The sequence below is a fragment of the Octopus sinensis genome, unplaced genomic scaffold (assembly GCF_006345805.1).
Source record: "Octopus sinensis unplaced genomic scaffold, ASM634580v1 Contig16247, whole genome shotgun sequence".
NCBI lineage: Eukaryota > Metazoa > Mollusca > Cephalopoda > Octopoda > Octopodidae > Octopus > Octopus sinensis.
In genome coordinates, this window is record NW_021834234.1 from 27,501 (window position 1) to 46,031 (window position 18,531).

Below are 18,531 nucleotides of genomic sequence, written 5' to 3' on the forward strand. Positions count from 1 at the left end.
TGTGTCCGCTGACCGGTATTTTGCGGTAATCAGGGTTTCTAATTTGTGATTTATGCACCGCCATCCTGTTACGTAAGCTATTTTTTGTATGGCCTATATACTGCCTATTGCAGCCTGCGCATGTTATGACGTAAATTAAGTTTTCTGATGCGTAGGTGAAGTTTGTTCTAATGGTGAACTGGTGGCCTTGTTCCAGTGTAAATTCTGATCCTTCTTTCAAGATGACACAGATTCCGCAGTTGGGCCTTCCACATTTTCTAACTGCTGGTTTTGTGGTTGATGTTGAGTGCAGTGTAGCTTGGGTTAAAATCCTTTTCAAGGATTTTGGTTGCCGTTTACTTTTAATGATGGTGTGTGTTTCGAGGATTCGGTTCATCTTTGGGTCTCCCTTTAGTAGGGCTGTGCTTTGTAGTATGGTGTTGAAGGCCTCATTGTTGAGTGGGTTGTGTGTAGAGATGTAGGGAAGGGTTTTTAATTGTTCTTTCTTTTTTGGTTTTGTTTGTCTCAGGTCTTCTATACTTAATTTAAGTACCCGTTGGATTGCACTGTTTATTAGGGGCTGTGGATAGTTTCTATTTGTGAGTGTGGTTCTAAGTTCCTGGAGACGTGTGTGTCGGGTGTTTGTGTCTGATATTATGGTGCAAATCCTTCTAGCTAGACAAAAAGGGACATTCATTCTAGTGTGTCGTGGGTGGCATGAATCAAAGGGTAGGTACTGTTTAGAGTCTGTCGGTTATAGTGACGTCCCGTTCCACTTGATTAAAGCCACCTAACGAAACGATTGGTCAAAACATTGATGACGTCACGCTACACTAGATTGACCACCTAACAGGCATTATAAAACCGAGCATTTCACAAAAACTCACTAGAACCACCCAGCGAACTTCCACCATGGGTCATCACAATTGCTTAAGGTAAAAATGAATTCCTCGCTCTTTCGGAAACATCAATCTTCTGTATTGACCGCTTTCCACCACTTTGATCTGTTTTTTGTATTGAATACGTATCGCCACCGTGGGCCACTGCATCGAACACTTTGAACATATACTTCAAACTATATATCAACTATACATGAACTATATATCAACTATACATGAACTCTAAGATGTCTGACTCCGTTGTGTATTATAAATGAATTTCTTGTGTTTGACGGCATGAGCTGTCTCTTTTTATATATAACTTTTTTTGATAAGGTTCATTTCAGGAACTGAAACATGTTATAATGTATATATAAAAATTAAAAATTGTATAATACAGCAGCATTTTCGAACTTCATTTTTTACAAATATATGTATATATATATATATATATATATATATATATGTATATATATATATATATATGTTATATATATATATATATATATATATTATATATATATATATATATATATATGTAAACTTAGATAAACTTAGATATGTTTTGACCAAAGATTGGTCCAGGCCATGTCTAACTTAATAGCACCACCTGATAGGATTATTCGAATCCTGTTTATGTCAAGTTTTGTTTATGGTCCATTCAAGTAGTGAGTTCTTGTTGGGTGAGTTGTATCCAAGTATGGGTGGCTTATCTGGTATTCTTTGAAGGAATCTATCCAGACTCCGTTTAAAGTTGATGGGATCCTTTTCCTCTTTGATCTCTTTCTGGACAATGTTAAATAGGGCAGGGCCTGTTGAGGAAAAGAAATTATGTTGCAGTGTACATGTATGCTGTGATCTTGAATTGGGCAGGGGACGTATGGCCCGTGGTCCCAGTCTTGGATGAACCTTGAAGCTAATGTTCAGGTCGTTTGGGCAAAGTTGGCGGTATATTCTCCACATCGTACAAATGATGTACCGCTCACGGCGACGCTGGAGAGAGTAAAGTTTCAAGGCTTTAAGGCGATCCCAAAAATCGAGAGCAGCCATGCCTTCAATTCGTTTAGTGAGTGCCCTCTGGGGTGACTCAATCCTCGAGATGTTTTGTCTTGTATGGGGAGACCACAGTGGGCAGCAGTATTCGAGGTGTGGCCGTACAAAGGAGGAGAAAAGTGGTATGATGACACCTTGTTCTCTTGACCGGAAAGTTCTTAAGATCCAGGAACTCATCCTATGAGCTATATCGACCTTCTTGTTGATGTGTGCACTCCAACTGAGATCGTCATCAACAATTACACCCAGGTCTCTGATATTATTAGAGGCTGTAAGCGGTTCCCCTGAAGGGAGAGAGTATGGCTGTTTTAGTGAGGAATTTCTTCCAAAATGCATCAGCTCAAATTTTCCCTCGTTCAGTTGCATTTTGTTTCTGTCTGCCCATTGACTCACAGCATATAGATCAGACTGGAGTTGAGTTCCGTCTGCTTCTTCATTGACGATTTCCTGGAGCTTAGTATCATCAGCAAATATTTTCACTTTGCAGTAATGTACGACACTGGAAAGGTCGTTTATGTAAATTATGAAGAGTAGCGGACCCAAGACAGTCCCCTGGGGAACACCGCTGGTGACTTTTGCTGGGCTTGAGTGGACTCCATCAACTACAACATGTTGTGTTCTATTCGCCAGGAAATACTTAATCTAGTGTAGAACTTTTTCCACGGAATCCAACATTTGCCAATTTTGAGAGTAGGTTATTATGGTCTACCCTGTCGAACGCTTTACTGAAGTCAAGATATATGATGTCAGAGTTCGAACCTGTTCCCAAGGCTTTGAGTACATCTTCAATGTGGTGTAAGAGCTGTGTTAGACAGTCCCTGCCACAGTGAAAGCCATTCTTATTTGCATTTAGGAGTTTGTGGGTCTCCAGGAAGTCAGCTATCCTTGATCTTAACACTCAAACACTTTAATGATGTGGGAGGTGAGTGAGATTGGGCGATAGTTGAGTGCGAGGGATCTGTTTCCCTGTTTGAAAACCAGGATGACTGACTGGGATAGAAACTGTTTCGGTATATAACCTGCATCTAACGAATTTCTCCAGAGGTTGGTCAGAGGGACTGCAAGTTGGTGTTTACATTCCTTCAGGAGACTAGCGGGGAATCTATCCGGGCCTATAGCAGAGTAGTATTTGACCTCATTTATTGCTGCTACGATGTCAGTGGCAGTGAAGGTTATGTCTGAGAATTTATGTTGGGAGTCAACTTCGTTCGCTTCTCTTACATTAATATCAGTGGGAACACTAAAGACAGAGCAGTATTGCAGTATTTCTGATGCTTATTTGCATAAGAATAGAACACTTTTGGGTTCTGTTTGATGTTTTTGATTACCCACTGTTCCTCCACAGCTCTTTGATTTTCAATGGAGGTTTTCATGTCGGTCTGCAGATGAAGTTTTTCCAGCTCTAGCCTTTTCATTGTTGTTGAATGTGGATGTTGTGTGTGGGAATATTTTAATTGGTTGATTTTTTTGTTGAGTCTTTTGATGCGCCTGATGAGTGTTTTTTTCTTTTTAGGGAGCCGGTTTCTGTTTGTGTTAGTAGATTTCGTGGGAGCGTGCTTAGAGCATGTATAGGTGACAATGTTTTCAAAGTGCTGCCATGCGGTCTCAATATGGGTGGAATTGAGAGTAAAAGACCAGTTGATGAAAGACAGATCCTTTCTGATTGTTCCCCAGTCCGCTTTGTGGAAGTTTATGTTGTCAAATGGGTGCCATGGAGTGGGATTGGCTGGTTTGGTTTTTATATGTCGGGAATTACAATTGCAGAGTACCATGTCGTGGTCTGAGAGGAGAGTTTTTTCAACTGAAATACTGTGAACGAAGCTAGAGTGATTGGTCAATACCAGATCCAAGATCGTTTTATTCTGTCTCGTTGGTTCGAGCACTAGCTGAGTCAGGAAGTATTCATCCATTAGGTTAAAGAGCAGTTCTGCTGCTGCTCTATCTGATGTAGAGCATTTGCCTAACTTCAGAGTATTTGTGGGCCAGTTCACATGAGGGAGGTTAAAATCACCCATCACTAGTATGTTTCCGGAGTGGTACTTCCGAAGGAAGGACTTGACTTTGCTAAGGCACTCTTCAAAGCACTTTAGAGGTGCTTGGGGAGGCCTGTAAAGACCAACAATGATTATGTCCTTGGCCTTGCTGAATAGTGATACCGATTCACAGTAGCCATTGGAAAATATGTCCTTGGCATCAAGTGAAAAGGAGTCATGGATAAAGATGGCTGTCACTCCCTTATTTCGGTCTGTGCGATCCGCATGAACAATGGTGAAATATTTTATTTTCACCTCGGCGTCCATATGGGTGTTGTTCAGGTGAGTCTCGGTAAGGATAAAGAAAGGGAAGCAATGTGCCGTTTCAGCAAGCCAACTCTCTATATATGGGATCTTCCATTTTTGGGCAATAATTGATGGGTTGATGCCACGTACATTTAACAGGAATGTCGAGGTAAGGGAAGTTTGATGTTTTCATTGTTCTAAGTTATGTTTTATGTTGTTCAGTGGTAACAATGTGGGTAGTTCTTGTATGGAGCTGTGTGTGTATATGTATATATATGTATATATATATATATCTCTTATGATAAAAGGCAGATTTTCTCTGCCTCCCAAACCGTTTGTTTTTTATACAATTCTACAATATAGAATTTCTTCAATTGGAATTTACCTATCATTTTTACGAGTAGATTCCATCGGGTCGTGGCATGTAAAGTTTTTTCAATTTCACCCCCAATTAAGCAAAAATTCGAGAAAAGTAAATATTTTATGATTTCCCTCTTTCATTTCAAGTGCTCCTACCATTACCACTACACTTTCTCCTCCTTTCTCTTTGCAAGTGTGCAACAATTAAAGTGAAAGTATTTATATCTCAAAAAAATACAGAGCAAACAGAAACAAATAAATACATAACGATTTACTCCCCACACAATTTCTTCAATTGGAGTTTACCTATGATTTTTCCAAGTACATCCATTCGGTCATGGCATATAAATTTCTTTCAATTTCACCCCCAATTAAGCAAAAATTCGAGGAAACTCAATATTTTATGATTTCCCTCTTTCATTTCAACTGCTTCACTCCTTCCATTACCACTACACTTTCTCCTCCTTTCTCTTTGCAAGTGTGAAACTATTAAAGTGAAAGTATTCCCTTATTATGTGTGTGTGTGTGTGTATTAGCAATTCGTATAAAATTGCATCAATGACTTGAACTTGAATAAGTGGTTTCACATAAATGGGGATAAATTAAAAAGGTTTGTTGTTATTATTATTACTGTTTGACTATTGTAATCACGTTTGTTGGTTCCGCGTCAGGGAAACGTTGTTGTGTTGCATTTGTTAAATAACTGTAAACCGTAACCCTCCCCCTTTCGGAGAAGGGGCTTTGGTTATTGTTTAAAAATTGAATTGTGTCCCTGTTTTGGAAAATTGACAATATTTTCACCGTTTTTATGGAAACATTTTTGTTAAAATGCCTTTGATAGAAGAAAGTCCAAAAATAAATTTCTCTGCAGCCGTACACTTCTATATAAGAGGGAGGACAAGATCAAATTGATCGAAATTGCAAGAGACGGGCCTATAATTCCAGTCTGTTATATATTTTGAGTATTGTTATCACTAGCGATATCAAGATATAACTTTCTATTTTGTATTTTATGTGTAGATGTATATATATATAGATGTACATGTAATATGTACACATATATATATATACACATATATACATGCATAATATATCTACCCATACACACACACACACACACACACATACATAGGGGCAGGTGTGGCTGTGTGGTAACAAACTACGTTCGAAGATACTGTACTTGATATGGGCGGTAGTGCCTTGCCAGTCTATGGCCTACCTTCAACAAACCGGGAAGGCACAAACATTCTGTCTTCACATTTGCTGCGTGAGACATGTTTTAATGTTGACGAGCTTGCCGAGTACATAGCCGACAATGAGCCAAAGCTCCTTCCAGAACAGAAGTTCGCTTACAACTCCGTTGTTAATTCAGTCCGGCCCAAAGCTGGGGGGATTTTTTTCCTGGACGCTCCTGGGGGCACTGGGAAAACTTTTGTCAACAAATTAATATTGGCTGAGATTAGGCGAACACAAGGCATTGCCCTAGCTGTGGCATCATCTGGAATTGCGGCTACTTTGTTGCCAGGCGGCAGGACAGCTCACTCCACTTTCAAGCTCCCGCTTGACTTAGCGAAGACTGAGACACCAACTTGCAACATCAGTAACAGCTCCGATCAGGCAGAAGTCTTCAGACGATGCAAGCTTATCATTTGGGATGAATGCACGATGGCCTGCAGAGGTGCTCTTGAGGCACTAGATAGATCTCTCAGAGACATCAAACACTCTTCAGCTCCCATGGGGGGCATAACACTTCTTCTTTCAGGGGACTTCCGACAAACACTTCCCGTTATTCCCAAAGGGACTACAGCTGATGCAGTAAGTGCGTGTCTTAAGTCATCCACATTGTGGCCACTGGTGAAGACTCTCAAACTTCACACCAATATGCATGCTCATATGCGACGTGATATCACATCAGCAGCATTTTCTCACACCCTCCTTGCACTTGGCAAAGGCAAAATACCAGGGGATGAAAATGGTAATATTGCCATCGATTCCATTTGTACCATTGTTAAAACGCCTTCTGATCTCAGAGATGCAGTGTTCCCAGATCTACAAGCTAATTATCAGAATATGGATTGGATTGGCCAAAGGGCTATTCTGGCCCCGAGGAATAAATCTGTTCACCATATTAATGATGAAATGCTAAAATTCATTCCTGGGGATGTCTATGTATATAAGTCTATCGATACAACTCCTGACCCAGAGGACGTCATCAACTATCCTATAGAGGTACTCAATTCCTTTGAGCCCCCCGGACTACCACCACACATTCTCAAACTTAAAGTTGGTGCCCCTATAATGCTCATTAGAAATTTGGTTCCCCCAAAACAATGCAATGGCACACGTTTGATCGTTAAGTCCTTAACTCCCACCTTAAACTTATATCAATATTTGCCTGAATAATCATCATAATTCAGTGCAACCATTAACAGTACTTTCAAGCAATTCAGCCCCGCGTATTGCCGGGCAATTCTGCTATATATATATGCATATATATATATGTATATATATATATATATATATATATATATATAATATATATATATATATATATATATATATATATATATATATATAAAGGATAAAATCCTTTTAAGGGCAGAAAAAATTTGCCAGCAGCCATCCGTGAGGATTGAACTCACACCCTTCTAATATCCGGTTGGAGTGCTCTACCCTTTAAGCTAAACTGCCCAACTGGAAAATTCCTCAGCAAATTTAGAAGTTATAAAGTCATCCAGAAATGCTAGATGTCGTGTAGATTACATCCTATGTAAACAAACGAGTTTGTTTTCAAAGCATTGAAAGGTATTGGAGAACAAGTAGAAAGATAGATTTTTTTCATTCAATGCGTAATTACTGAACAGTATATATCAATATAAGTGACAACTATAGGCACTGAAAAACTACTTTTTTCCATAGTCTGAAACAGCTGTAAGAGTGATTTTAATGATTTCAATAATTTATATTAAGATTTTTATAATTGTATTCTTATCTTATATGTATTGACTTATAACGTATATATGTATGTTATTAAGGTTCTGGTTTTTGTTAAATTAATAAATAATTTAACATTCTAATATCCGAAAGCTGATGAACCAACTAAACTGTTTCTCCATTTTCTTATTTGTATTATATATATAAAACTTAGAATGTGTGTCTGTCTGTGTTTCCCTAAAACTTGAGAACTACACAACCAACTTCATTCAAAATTTTTAACTTTTTGCCTAGGGCGAGCCCAGAGCAATATCATATCTTCTCCACAACAATTCCCTAAAACTTGAGAACTACACAACCAATTTCATTCAAATTTTGCACATGCCTTACTTAGGGTCTATGTAGTTTCATGGGCAAAAAATATGTTCAACTTCTTGCCTAGAGCGAGCCCATAGCAATATCATATCTTCTCCACTATTTCAGTATTACGTGTTAAAAGTGAAACAAAAACATTTCTCTATTTTATGTCAGATACTTTCACTTTAACAATAAAAATTAGAGATAATAATAAAAATTGAATTAATATGTGGTAAGTAATAATTAAAATCAAACTAAAGTATTATATAATCATAACATAACAAAAGTAAAAATAGCAATTGGTATAAAATTGCATCAATGACTTGAACTTGAATAAGTGGTTTCACATGAATGGGAATAAATTAAAAATAAAATTAGCATGCAGAAATGGAATAGTCCAGATGGAGGTGTGCACATACTGTTTACTACAGCTTTTACATTAGATTATCTGCTAATTAGCTAGCATTAAGTATCTATATGAAGTTTGGCTGTATGTAATGTCTGTTTTCTCGAACAGACGCTTCTTCTGAGTTGGTACGTGTCAATGTTTTCCCTGTAAATATTGTTATTGTTACTGTGAATTATTGTTATTGTTTTTAAAAAGAACTGTTATTTGCTTTCTGTGAAAGCTATTCATTGAAATTTCCCCCTGCAAGGGAATTATTGTTATCTTGTTAAGCCAATTTTTGTGAAAAGCTTTTGAAGCCAATTTTTGTGAAAGGCTTTTTTAAGCCAACTTGTTGTGGAAAAATAGAAATACATACACCTTTCTCTTTCTCACCTGTGTCAGGTGAAGAAAGTAGTTCACCAGCAGTAACACCGAATAAACAAAACGTAAAAACACAAGCAGTCTCACTGAAGAAATTCACAGAGGTAGCTGGTAAAAAGGAAAAGAAGCTAAATACGGAAAAGAGTAATTTAGAAAAATATATGCACATGTTGAAAAAAGAAGGAATGGAAATTACAGTAAACAGGAAAGACGCAGTAAACAGGAAAAGGATCATATACAAGACGTACAGCATAGTTTTAAAAAATGATTCAAAGAATAGAAGAAAGAAAAAAGAAAAATGCCTGAAACCAATTTGGCCTGAAATCACCTACATCAACCATGGAAAAAGGTTCGGTACAGTGGAAGTAAGGTTTAAAACAGAAGAAGCAGCAAAAAAGTACTTTTCGGAGACACTCAAAACAGAGGAGGTGGTTCTTCTTCCAATATACATGGGAAGAAGAACATCAAAAATAAAAATAAATAACATTCCCCCTGAAGTGGATGCCACTTGTTTAGTGGCAGCAGTAACATTAGGCCTGGATGAAAAAATAAATATTCTCCAGGCCTCAGTGGAAGAGGAAGAGCATTGGAAGGGGCAATGCTTGACGATGGCAATTCAAGCAGAGGTAGCAACCTTAGAAGAAATTCCAGAAGCCATAAATGTTGGCAGAGGCAAGAGACTGATAGTATATGTGGAAGACAGAAAACCAAGATGCTTCAACTGCGGGTTGAAGGGACACATCAGGGTCGAGTGCCAACCAAAAGAGAAGGAAAGAAAAGAAGAAACACCAGATGAGACAACACCAGCACCAACACCTAAAGATGTTACATCACCAGCAACAGAAGAAAGTGAAGAGAAAGACAGAGAGGAGGGGTGGTTGACTACTTCTAAGAAAAAGAAAGAAAAACACAGACCGCCCTTCCCAAATTGAATATAAAAAAGAAAAATGAACAAGAGAAAGACAATACATAGATGGTCATAAAGGCCTCAAACAACAGACTAGTCAACTGTTTGGCAGTTATCCCAACTGCCAAACGAGTTGAAAAAACTACATCGAAAGACTTCCTTATCTACAAGATAGGCCGGAAGGATTACGGGCGGATTAAGTCCGAATTCTTCCACAACGTAGACCCTCCAAGAATAGATTTTTCTCCATATATTTACGAGGGCCTATGTCCAAATACGCCACGAGCCCGAGAAAAAGAAAAAGAAAAAGAGGATGAAGAAACACTGAAACACTGATACTGAGGTAAGTAATGTCTAACATTCATGTTGGTAGCTTAAATGTGTGTGGTCTGAGATCAAGCTGGAAGCAGGGTCGCTTCCTTAATGATATCAGGTCGTGGAATTTGGATGTCATTGTTGCTACAGAACCCGGTTAGAGGGGCCAAGAGATCTGCTCCCACTGTTGAACGGCTATGAGAGTTTTTTCTCTCCAGGCAGTCTTATTGGTGGGAGTGGGGTGTTGGTCCTACTAAAAAGAAACCAGGTTTTTGAGAAAAAGTTAATTTTTTCAGATCCAGAAGGTAGGCTGGTTGTCATGGATTTGACGTTCAGTAACGGTAAAGTTATCAGACTGGTTGCAATTTATGCACCCTCATCATCATCTGGGCAAAGTGAGTATTTTTGAGAGCTAGAGAAGTTTCTTAGTACTTCACATTCATTAGTTGTGCTAGGAGACTACAACACAATTTACAAAGTGCGAGTAGATTATGTTGGCTCGTGTACAGATAGAAAACGTAACCCTGGCTTCCTGGAACTGCTAAGACGCTTTGAGCTAGCAGATCCTTATAGGTTGGAATTTCCGAATGCTCCATTTTGGACATGGTCAAATAGCGATGGATCTTCCAGGTCTTACATAGAGTACTAATTAGAAAAGCAGATAGAGAAATAGCTAAGTGTCCACAGTTTTACCCAGTCAGCTACAGTGATCATAAAATGGTCACTTGTAAGCTTGACATAGATAAGGTATATAAGAGAGGTTCTGGTTATTGGAAACTTAATACGTCCCTTTTGGTGATTAAGGAGTACAGAGACCGGATTAGGACTTTGATTCAGAGGGCGCTATCTGGTGCCATCATTAATAATAAATGGTGGTATGCTCTCAAGCGAGCCATAAAATTTGAGTCTATTAGATATAGCATAGGATTAGTGGCTAGAGAAGCTAGGAGGGGATCAACTCTAGTTAAGGATTTAGAGGAAGCCATGAAAACTGGCTCTGCAGCTCAGGTGACGGCCAAGAGACTGGTGTTAAACCAGCACCTCGAGGCCAAACACATGGGCTGCATTGTCAGGGCTAGGATCTGCGCAGTGGGTTGTGGGGGAATCAACACCGCAGGATGGGCCCAAGTGGTGGAGGCTCAACGTGGTAATGATGCCACAATTCAATCTTTGATGAACCAACAAGGTAAGTTGATAAACGAACCCGAGGAGATGTGTGAGGCCTTTCAGGAGCACTTCGCTCAGCTTTTCGGTGGAGGTGGTGGATCGGATACTAGGAGGGACTTTACGGACCTCCTCGACGGGCTGCCACACATATTGGGGCTGTGAAGGGCCAATCACGCCTGAGGAGGTGGCTGAGGCGATGGCGGACTGCGGCACGGGCAAGGTGTCAGGACTGGATGGTCTACCCTATGAGTTATATAAGAGTGTGCCAGACTTGTTCGGGCACCTTCTGGCGGAGGTCTACACAAACTGGCAGCAGAACGGGTTTATTCCCAGATCTGTGCGCCGGGGAGTAGTGACGCTAGTCAGAAAGGACCTGGACAAGGGGGATTGTATTGATAATTTTTGGCCCATCACTCTGCTATCGAAAAGATTGGCGCGTGTCGCGGATTGTCTGATTGGGGAGGCACAGACATGTGCCGTTCCCGGCAGAACCATTCAGGATGCTCTCCATCTTATGCGGTACACTTTAGAGGGGTTTGATAGTGATTCTGGCAAGGGTGGGGCACTGGTCCATTTAGACCAATCTAAGGCTTTTGATAGGGTTGACCATCGCTACTTGGTGTCCGTTCTGGCACAGTTCGGCCTGGGTCTTGGCTTCCTCAGGTGGATCATTCAGATTTACGACAACATTGACTTGGTAGTTTGGGTAAACGGCTTCTTATCGAAGCCGTTCAACATCAAACGCTCGGTTCGTCAAGGGTGTCTGCTCTCCCCGCTTTTGTACATGATGGCTCTTGAGCCATTACTGTAAAAATTGAGCGGCATCCCGAGACAGCCAGGTTGTGGAAAATCGGTGTCAGCTTATGCGGATGTCATCACCATCATCGTAACCGAAATGGATCACCAACAGAGGGTAGGCAAGGCCATAGAGGTTTACGAGACGGTGGCAGGAGCAAAGATTAATCATGAAAAGTCATTCGGCTTGCAGCTCGGCACCTGGAGAGGCAAGTCGATGCCTCCTGACAGCGTCATGGGACGTTGGACGGAGGATCCGATTAAGTTGCTAGGGGTTTGGTTTGGACCAGACCTCCAAATAGAGAAGAACTGGGCCAAGGTATCGAGCAGGGTGGCTGCAGTAGTCAAGACCTGGTCTTGGCGGTGGCTTTCCCTGAAAGGAAGGGCGGAGGTAGCCAATGTGTTTATCGCATCGGTCATCAGCTACCACCTATCCGTCGTTCCTTGCCCTGATTCGTGGTTGATCAAGCTGGAAAGACAGCTCTTTCACTTTTTGTGGAGGGGCTTGAAACCACTTGTGAAACGCTCTACTTGCTGTCAACAACCGTTAAAGGGTGGGCTAGGGATGCCTTGGCTGTTGATGTGCAGACATGCGCTGAGGTTGAGGCATTTGTGGCTCTACCTGGATGGTGAACGGGTGTGATCTCCGTTGGCAAAACTGATGTTTCCCAAGTTTACTAGTTTCGGTGGATGGGAAACCTGGTTGAATTGAAGATCAAAACTGGGCACATGGTTTACGGAGTATCACAAGGCTCTTCTGCTATTCCGTCGCTCAGGCAACACCTGCGGTGGGGGTTCCACCACATTCTTCTATAGAGGGCTGGTAGAAGCGGAATGTGACGATACTTTAGGGGAAACCCTAGGTCTCGATGATAATCAGCTGGCTAGTCTGTTCCGACGTATATTCAGGCCGAAGACCTTGGACAACTTTCTGAAGTCTCTGGCATGGCAGTGTTACAGAGGAGCTCTACCTGTTCGGAACAAACTCGCAAGGCATGGTGGCTGAGGCAATCTGACATGTCCAAGATGTGAGCAGGATAGGGAAACCGTCCCGCATGCTATAGTTCAATGTTCAGAGGTGTGGGTTTATGCCGAACAACTGTTGTCAAACACACGAAGAGTACAGCTGTCAACTGAGTCTATTGTAAAAATTGACCCACCGGATTTCCTCTCGAAAGAAGGTAAGAATTGTTTTCTCGTTGTTGTTGCAATTGCGAGAGAGGTGATTTGGAAGACGAGGCTGAAAGGTATAGAATCAAGCAATTTCATCTCTGGCCCTGGATTGATGAATTACTTCATCTTCCACCTGAAAAGGAATATAGGGCTGGAGAGAAAATGCCTGACTGAGAAAGTGTTCGAAAAACGATGGAAGAATGTAGCACAGATGTTGCGTATGAATGGTAACACATGAATGTGGGACAGGATGAAACCAAGGTATCAGTGGCGAGGTGGGGCTCGTGGGGTCTGAGCTAAACCCGACCCCCCCACTCCATCCGTAATGTCTTCCGATCTGTCCCATCATCCAATTTACAATTTTATTGTGATTCGTAATTATGTGTTAAAATTTTAAAATTCATCATCTATGTAAAACCATTTGCAAATCTGACCCCAAATCAGATTGTGTTGTCCCCTCTTTGTTCGCCCCTTGTGGGTAATAAAAAATCACAGCCGCTTCCACTGAGTACTGCTGTTGGTTTATTTCTTATACATAAAGGACTATAGCTTCAACTGCGTACTGCTTTTTGATTCACCGTAAGGTTTGTTGTTATTATTATTACTGTTTAACTATTGTTATCACATTTGTTGGTTCCTCGTAAGGGAAACGTTGTTGTGTTGCATTTGTTAAATAATTGTAAACTGTAGCCCTCTCCCTTCGGGAAAAGGAGCTTTGGTTTTTGTTTAAAAATTGAATTGTGTCCCTGTTTGGGGAAATTGATAATATTTTCACCGTTTACACGGAAGCATTTTTGTTAAAATGTCTTCGATAGAAGAAGTCCAAAAATGAATTTCGCTGCAGCCGTCGGCGGGCGTGAACTCATTAAAACTAAAATGGAAGAAATACAAACCTATTTCGGATTGATCACCGACAAAGACGGTGAATCTAAGATAACACCACCAAACGAAATAAAAAATTAAATTAAAGTAAAGACTATTGTCTATAAAGTATACAATGTAGAGAAAAAAAAAATTTGAACACCTGGAGGAAAGCACCATCGAAAAGTGTCTTAATGCGACTATGACAGATATCTAACCAGAGGCGGTAAATTCGCCACAATAGAAGCAAGGTTCGAGTCAACGGAGCGTGCAAGGGAGTACTCGACTTGAACCTTGCAAAGTGGAAATATTTTATTTTTACCTTTATATCTGGGACGTAGGACGTCCCGGATAAAAATTGAAAATGTCTCCCCAGAAGTAGATGTAGGCTGGATTGTAGCCACACTTCTATACAAGAGGGAGGACAAGATACAATTGATCAAAATTGCAAGAGACGGGCCTACAATTCCAGTATGTTATATATTTTGAGTATTGTTATCACTAGCGATATCAAGATATAACTTTGTATTTTGTAATTTATGTGTAGATGTATATATATATAGATGTACATGTAATATGTACACATATATATACACATATATACATGCACTAGCACTATGACCCGGCAACGACGGGTCATAATGCTAGTATATATATAAAACTGAGAATGTGTGTCTGTCTGTCTGTGTTTTCTTAAAACTTGAGAACTACGCAACCAATTTAATTCAAATTTTACACATGCCTTACTTAGGGTCCAGGAAGTGTCATGGGCAAAAAGGATTTTTAACTTTTTTCCTAGGGCAAGCCCAGAGCAATATCATATCTTCTCCACTATTTCAGTCTTACATGTTAAAAGTGAAACAAAAACATCTCTCTATTGTATGTATATGGATGTATATATATATACATGTATATGCATATAGCTGTATATGTATACATGTATCTGTACAGTTGTATATGTATATATGTATTTCTATAGATATACATGTATGTGTATACACGTATGTCTAGATGTATATATATATATATATATATATATATATATATATTGATGTACATGTAATATGTACACATATGTAATATGTACACATATATATATATGTATACATATACACACACACAAAACACACATACATAGGTGCAGGTGTGGCTGCGTGGTAACAAACTTGGTTCCAAAACACATGGTCCTCAGTTCAGTCCCACTGTGTGGTAACTTGGCATGTGTCTTCTGCTATAGCCTCAGACCAACCAAAGCCTTGTCAGTGGATTTTGTCGACAGAAACTGAAAGAAATCAGTTGTATGTATATGTGTGTACATATGTAAGTCTATGTGTGTGTTTTTTTTTGTTTCTCCCTCATCACTGCTTCACAACTGGTATTTGTTTATTTACATCCCCATAACTTACTGGTTTCACAAGAAGAAACTGATAGAATAAGTACCAGGTTTATCAAAATATAGAAAGGCACTACACAGTGTCTCATATTTTTGTTTGCCCACTCAGTTGTATCTATCAATTTATCTTTGTGTGTGTGTGTATATATATATATATATATATATATATATATATATATATATGGATTTTGTAGACAGGAACTGAAACAAATCACTCGTATATATATGTGTGTATATATGTAAGTGTATGTGTTTTGGTATTGGCAACATGAATGACAATGGTCAGAGACTATTTGAATTTTGCACATACCATAACCTGTGCATCACTAACACATTCTTTGCCAACAAGACATCCCACAAGGCATCTTGGAGACATCCAAGATCTCACCACTGGCATCAGCTGGATCTCATCATTACACAAAGATCCTTTCTGAATTCTGTTCAACTGACCTGTAGTTACCCCAGTGCGGATTGTGACACAGATCATTCACTAATAAGAAGCAGAGTGAGGATTCTGCCTAACAAAGTCCATCACTCCAAGAAAATGGGCCAACCATGCATTAACACAGCCAAAACCTCAGACCCTACACTACGACAATGGTTTGCTGTTTCTATCAAGGTTGCCCTCAGTAGCTGCCCAACCTCCTCTGCTGAAAGTAGGTGGAATTATATCAGGGAAGCTTTGTATACCACATCAATAGATACTTTCGGCATGAGAGAAAGACAAAACCCAGATTGGTTCAGTGCTGGGCTCTCAGAGCTGGAAACAGTTATCGAAGCAAAGCGTGTAGCTTTGATGCAATACAAGAGTGATTCTTCTACAAAGTCACTCGAAGAACTCAGAAAGCCAAGAAATAAAACCCAACTGACTGTCAGACGCTGTACAAATAGGTATTGGCAGGAAATCTGTCAGAGTATCCAGTCAGCTGCTTACAGTGGCGACACCCGTGGGATGTATGCCGGTTTGAGGAAGGCCCTCGGTCCATCTGCAACCAAGTCAACCCCTCTGAAATCAACTACTGGAGATCTCATCAAGGACCAAAGCAAGCAAATGGATAGATGGGGGGAGTACTACCAGGATCTCTACTCGTGGGAGACCACGGTAGCTGAGGCTGCAATCAAGGGTGTCAAGATCTTGCCAGTCATGTGTGAACTTGACAGTCTGCCATCTATAGCAGAGCTCACCAAGGCTATTGACTCCCTAGCAAGTAACAAGGCCCCGGGAAAAGACGGCATCCCCTTAGAGATCATCAAAACCAGCAAAAACACAATCCTGCTTCGGCACATTCATGAGCTTCAGTGTCAGTGCTGGGAAGAGGGTACAGTCCCTCAGGATATGCGGGATGCTAACATCATTACGCTTTACAAAAACAAAGATGACCATGGTGATTGTAACAATTACCGTGGAATATCTCTTCTAAGCACTGTTGGATAGACCTTTGCTCGCATTATCCTGTCCAGGCTGCAACTGCTTGCTTCTCGAATTTATCCAAAATCGCAGTGTGGCTTTAGAAGAAGCAGATCAACTATAGACATGATATTCTCCATACGCCAACTTCAGGAGAAGTCCAGAGAGCAGAAAATGCCATTATATATGGCCTTCATTGATCTGACAAAGGCCTTTGACTTGTTAACCCTTTCGTTACCAACCCGGCTGAAACCGGCTGCAACTGCTTGCTTCTCGAATTTATCCAAAATCGCAGTGTGGCTTTAGAAGAAGCAGATCAACTATAGACATGATATTCTCCATACGCCAACTTCAGGAGAAGTCCAGAGAGCAGAATTTGCCATTATATATGGCCTTCATTGATCTGACAAAGGCCTTTGACTTGTTAACCCTTTCGTTACCAACCCGGCTGAAACCGGCTCTGGCTCTGAGTACAAATGTCTTGTTTTCAAAAGTTTTGAATTAAAATCTTCCATCAAACCTTAGTCACAATTTATGTTCCTAATACTAGCTGAATGATAACCAAGTCATTTTACGAAATTCTTTGTTATATTTATAGTAATTGAAAGAAGCACAAAGCATCTCAAAATAAATACAGTAACAAAAGGGTTAAGTAGAAAAGGCCTCTTCATCCTGCTCCAAAACATTGGATGTCCCCCAAAGCTGCTGAGGATCATCAAATCTTTCCAAGATGATATGCATGGCACCATACAGCACAATGGTTCAACATCAGCCGCCTTCCAAATAAAAAACAGGGTAAAGCAAGGTTGTGTCCTTGCTCCTACATTATTTGGCATCTTCTTCTCACTGCTGCTGTCACATGCCTTTCAGACATCAGATGATGGAGTGTTTCTGCACAGTAGAAGTGATGGGAAACTGTTCAATCTCTCGTGTCTGCATGCCTAGACCAAAATCAGAAGCGTCCTGATCAAGGAGATGCTATTTGCTGATGATGCCACTCTGGTATCACTCACAGAAGAAGCCCTACAAAGTCTTGTCAACTGTTTTGAGCAAGCATGTGGCAACTTTGGTTTAGTTATCAGCCTCAAAAAGACCAACATCATGGGTCAGGCTACATCGGACATCCCAAACATACATATTGGAGACCACAGACTACAGGAGGTGGAGAAGTTTACATATCTTGGCTCTACCGTCACCTACAACCTATCCCTTGATGCTGAGCTCAATATACGCATTGGCAAGGCAGCTGCTGTGATGGCCCAACTCTCCAAACGGGCATGGGAGAACATTAAGCTGACCAAGACCACAAAAATGAAGATTTACCAGGCATGTGTACTTAGCACTCTACTGTATGGAAGTAAGACTTGGACACCATACACATGCCAAGAGTGTCGCCTAAACATCTTTCACCTGCGCTGCCTCCAGAAAATCCTTCTCATCAAATGGCAAAATCATGTCCCCAACAAAGAGTTCCTCAAGCAAGCAAGAATACCAAGCATGTTTGCACTCCACACACCAAGATGTATGAGATGGCTTGGACATGTTAGCCGTATGGAAGATGGCAGAATCCCCAAGGACATACTCAACGGAGAGTTTGCTAGGGGCACTAGGTCTGTGGGAAGACCATTCTTACGATACAAGGATGTTTGCAAAAGGGACATGAATGCCTGCAACATCAATATTACCAACTGGGAAGCAGTTGCCAGAAACCGTGGAGATTGGCGACGTACCGTAAAAGAGGGAACACAAAGGAGTGACATAGAGAGAGAAGAGAAATGGGAAGACAAGAAAAGACATCAACAAGAAACTATGACATTACAACCAGCCAGGCAAAGTCTTCACTACATTTGTGGCACCTGCCAGAGGGAGTGTTTGTCCAGGATAGGACTACACAGCCACAGCA

General features: G+C 40.6%; 1 protein-coding gene across 2 annotated transcripts in view; it reads right to left on the reverse strand.

Annotated features, from left to right (window-relative positions):
• LOC115230737 (protein mono-ADP-ribosyltransferase PARP14-like) overlaps positions 1-18,531 on the reverse strand; it is a 51,317-nt gene that overhangs the window by 10,328 nt on the left and 22,458 nt on the right. Inside the window, exon 10 of one of the 2 annotated variants that reach the window (XM_036499786.1) lies at positions 102-104. The exons of the other annotated variant lie outside the window; for it this stretch is intronic. The gene's annotated coding sequence lies outside the window, so the exon portion shown is untranslated. The remainder of the gene's footprint in view (positions 1-101; positions 105-18,531) is intronic. 2 annotated transcript variants of the gene reach the window in all.